Below are 5,112 nucleotides of genomic sequence, written 5' to 3'. Positions count from 1 at the left end.
AGATCTAACCAAAACACCTATGCTTGATTTCGGCTGATAATAAACATGTCACTCTGCGATTTCTCAGTGAATGTGCATTCTAACCCCAAAAACACCAATTTGAAATAAGCCCAATCAGAGCTTTATCATCTTCTTTTTATGTAGATGGAACCCAAAAAACCTTTTTGCTTTGGTCGGGGGTGATTCCGGTGCACACCCAAAAAACACCATGCGAATTGAAATAAGCCCAATCAAAGCTTATTCGTCTTCTTTCTACGCATATTGAAGCGAAAAGAGGGTGTTGTGTTATTTTCGTTTCATTACACACATTTTGCAATTTCTGGGTCAATGTGCATTAACACCAAAGAACACGACTTGAAATAAGCGAAAACCAAAATTCTTCTTTCTAAGTAGCTGGAACACAAAACAACCTGTTTGGCTTTATTTAGGCTTATTACACTACGCTTTGCTGGGGTTAAGGTTAGGGTTAGGATAGGGTGAGGGTGAGGGTGAGGGTGAGGGTGAGGGTGAGGGTGAGGGTGAGGGTTAGGGTTAGGGTTAGGGTTAGGGTTAGGGTTAGGGTTAGGGTTAGGGTTAGGGTTGGGTTGAATGACCACCCACAGAACAATCCAAGCTTATTCGTCCTCTTTCTATTCAGATGGAACCAAAACACCTATGCTTGATTTGCGCTGATAAAAAACATGTCACTCTGCGATTTTGGGTGAATGTGCATTCTAACCCCAAAAACATCAATTTGAAATTACCCCAATCAGAGCTTTATCATCTTTTTTTTATGTTGATGGAACCCAAAACACCTTTTTGCTTTGGTTGCGGGTGATTCTGGTGCACACCCAAAAAACACCATGCGAATTGAAATAAGTCCAATCAAAGCTTACTCGTCTTCTTTGTATGCACATGGAAGCGAGAAGACGGTGTTGTGTTATATTGGTCTCATTACACACACTTTGCGATTTCTGGGTCAATGTGCATGAACACCATAGAAGATGACATCAAATAAGCGCAATCCAAGATTCTTCTTTCTATATAGCTGGAACCCAAAACAACCTGTTTGGCTTTGTTTAGGCTTATTACACCGCTTTGCTATTTGTGGGTGAATGAACACCGAAAGAGCAAGCGAAGCTTATTCGTCCTTTTTCTACTGAGAGTGAAGCAAAACACCTATGCTTGATGTGGGCTGGTAACAAACATTTCTGAGATTTTGGGGTGAATGTGCATTCTATCCCCGAAAACACCAATTCGAAATAAGCACAATCAGAGCTTTATCATCTTCTTTTTATGTAGATGGAACCCAAAATACCTTTTTGCTTTGGTTTTTGGTGATTCTGCCGCACACCCAAATAACACCATGTGAATTGAAAAAAACCCAATCAAAGCTTATATGTCTTCTTTCTATGCATATGGAAGCGAAAAGATGGAGAAGAGTGACTAGTGGGGTGCCACAGGGTTCTGTCTTGGGCCCGGTCTTATTCAACATCTTTATCAACGACTTGGATGATGGACTCAAGGGCATCCTGATCAAATTTGCAGATGACACCAAACTGGGAGGGGTGGCTAACACCCCAGAGGACAGGATCACACTTCAAAACGACCTTGACAGATTAGAGAACTGGGCCAAAACAAACAAGATGAATTTTAACAGGGAGAAATGTAAAGTATTGCACTTGGGCAAAAAAAATGAGAGGCACAAATACAAGATGGGGGACACCTGGCTTGAGAGCAGTACATGTGAAAAGGATCTAGGAGTCTTGGTTGACCACAAACTTGACATGAGCCAACAGTGTGACGCGGCAGCTAAAAAAGCCAATGCAATTCTGGGCTGCATCAATAGGAGTATAGCATCTAGATCAAGGGAAGTAATAGTGCCACTGTATTCTGCTCTGGTCAGACCACACCTGGAGTACTGTGTCCAGTTCTGGGCACCACAGTTCAAGAAGGACACTGACAAACTGGAACGTGTTCAGAGGAGGGCAACCAAAATGGTCAAAGGCCTGGAAACGATGCCTTATGAGGAACGGCACCCATCACCGATTGTCTCAGTAGCAAAAGGAAGTTCGTCTGGACAGAAGAGGCACAGCAATCTTTCGAAAAGCTAAAAAAGGCGTTTGCTTCGGAAGAGCACCTATTGCACGTGGATCTGCAGAAGCCAATGAGGTTGGAGACAGACGCGTCAGACAGAGCGGTAGGGGCGGTGCTTCTCCAGCCGGGAGACAAGTCCAGCTGGAGGCCGTGCGCATTCTTCTCGAGGAAGCTGAGCAAGTCTGAGCAAAACTACACAGTGTATGATCAAGAACTGCTGGCTATTTATGAAGCCTTTAGGCGCTGGAGACATTTGTTAATAGGGGCGCAGCACAAGATCCAGGTGTGCACGGACCATAAGAACCTAGAGTACTGGAGGACTGCACGAGTACTCAACCAAGGACAGGTGCGGTGGGCTCAAGAATTCTCCAAGTTTTTCTTTGAGATTCGATACGTGCCGGGAGAGGAAAACGTCAGAGCAGACGCCCTCTCCCGGAAGCCGGAGTATCTGGAAGGAGAAGGACCTCCAGAAGCACGACATGTGATTCCCGAGAACCGATGGGTGTGGGGGGGAGTGTTAGTTGAGACACGAGAACTAGTAGGACTGACGAGGGACGACGAGTTCGCCCAAACGAAAATCCGGGAACTCAGAGGCACGGGGGGAAACCATGGGGGGTTTGAGGAGAAAGATGGGGTACTATATTACAGGGGAGCACTATATGTACCAGGGGATGACTTGAGGAGAAGGGTACTCAAACAACTCCATGATAACCCGACGGCGGGGCATTTCGGTCAACACAAGACCATGTTGCTGGTCACCAGGCAGTTCTGGTGGCCAAGGGTGAGGGAAGATGTACGGGAGTACGTACGAGGGTGTGACTGCTACCAGCGAGCAAAGGGGGAGAGGGGGGCGCCCGCAGGACTACTGGAACCTTGACCCACACCGGGAAAACCATGGGAGGTGGTGTCCATAGATTTTATGACAGATTTGCCCAAATCGAGAAGGAAAACAGCTGTCATGATGGTTGTTGACCTGTTAACAAAAATGTGCCATTTTATCGCTTGCTCGCATGCGGTGACGGCAGAGGAAACTGCCGGGCTGTTTGTGGATCACATCTTCAGACTGCATGGTGCCCCCTTGAGGGTTTTGTCCGACCGAGGGAAGCAATTTACTTCCCAGTTCTGGAGGAAGCTCATGAGCTTGCTGGAAGTCGAGGTGAGCTTCTTGACGGCCAGACACCCAGAGACCAACGGGCAAGCGGAAAGAGCGAACAGTATACTCCAACAATATCTACGCTCCTATGTCAGCGAGAGGCAGAACGACTGGGTGGATAAACTGGGGCTGGCAGAATTTGCGTACAATAACGCGGAACACGTGTCCACGGGGATGAGCCCGTTCATGGCCAATTACGGGTGTCATCCCAGGGCTTTCCCAGGGGGTGGGGAGGAGAGGTGGAGTGTGCCAGCAGCAGAGCAGTTTGTGGAAGAAATGGAAGCCTTACACCAACAACTTAAAATGAACTTGGAAAGGGCCAAGGAAGTGTATAAGAGGCAGGCAGACAAGCACCGCAGGGAAGGAGAAACCAGGTGTGGTTGTCAACCCAGGGGTTACCTTTCAAGGGAGGGTGCAAGAAGGTGCAAGAAGTTGCGGCCCAGGCGGCTGGTACCTTTCGAGGTAACCCAGCAGGTCAATCAAGCTCAAGTTGCCGACCAGTATGAAACTACACCCGGTGTTCCATAGGTCCCTACTCTCTCTGTACAGGGAGGGGCTGGAATTTCCAGGGCAAGAGAGAGAGGTCCCCACTCACCCACGCATAGAGGAGAGGGAACTCAGCAGTCAAGCCACGGAAATACTTGATTCAAGATTGAGAGGAGGGGAAGTGGAGTATTTGGTGGCTTGGGAGGGGGAACCTGAGTCGGAAAACACATGGGTTCCTGCGGAGACCATCAGGGATGAGGATCTCAGGGGAGAGTTTCACAGCAGGTTCCCAAGGAAGCCCAAACCGGTAGCGAGGTTCTGGGAGGAGCAATTTGGCACTACAGATGAGGAAGAAAAGTTTGTGGGGTTTCCGGCCTCCGACAAGGAGGAAGGAGAGGAATCGGAGGGTGAGGAATCGGACTGGGAGGGTGATCTGGTACGAAGAGATAGCAGCAGGTGGAGAGCTATGTTTGAATCTTCAGAGGATGGGGGTAGCTCCTTCCGGGGATTTCCCACATCGCCGTCAGAGGGAAGGGAGGAACTTAGGCCAAAGGAACGGGACGGAGGTGAGGGGGGTTCTGGGGGGGGAGGTGGATGTCAGGGAACTGCCATCGGAGCCTAGAGTGGAGGTAAGGCTCCCCGACCATGCAGGAGAAGGGACCAGCAGAGGGAGAGAGAACACTCCCTTTGGGGAAGGTTATCAGCGTGACACTGGGGAGGAAGGGGACCAGGGAAGGACTTCGGAGAGAGGGCTCCAAGACTCTTCCACAGAGACCAGCGGGGAGAGTCCAGTACCTCCGCTGGCTACGCCTACTCTGCGCAGAAATCTTCCGCGCAGGGAGGCTAGGCGGAGACTGGGCGTCAAGGAATTTTTATGTTGGAAGAAATTCAGGAAACGCCCACTGACGGATTCTGCCAGCGACTGACAAAGCCATGGAGGAAGGGCTGTCCAGCCAGGGAAAGGTTTAGCCAGGCAACGTTGCCTAGAACTTCAACATCCTTTACGCACGAGCAACCCCAATTCCCATTACACACACACTTTGCGATTTCTGTGTCAATGTGCATTAACAGCAAAGAACACGACATGAAGTAAGCGCAATCCAAGATTCTTCTTTCTATGTAGTTGGAAACCAAAACAACCTGTTCAGCTTTCTTTAGGCTTATTACACTTCGCTTTGCTATTTGTGAAGAGAATCAGAACTTACAGGGTTAAACAGTTCTGAGTGACGTCTCACATTCTGAGGCGTGGTTATGTTCACATACGGGAGTGGTTTCTCTGTGTGTGATTCTTGTTTCGGTTTGACCGAGAGGCGAAAGATATGCCCTCTTTCGCCTGGCTGATTTATGATGTTTTTGCTACACGATTAAAGACTGTTGGAGATAAGCAACAAGGCTGC

Source organism: Podarcis bocagei (genome assembly GCF_964188305.1).
Source record: "Podarcis bocagei genome assembly, chromosome: W".
NCBI lineage: Eukaryota > Metazoa > Chordata > Lepidosauria > Squamata > Lacertidae > Podarcis > Podarcis bocagei.
This window is presented reverse-complemented; position numbering follows the sequence as displayed.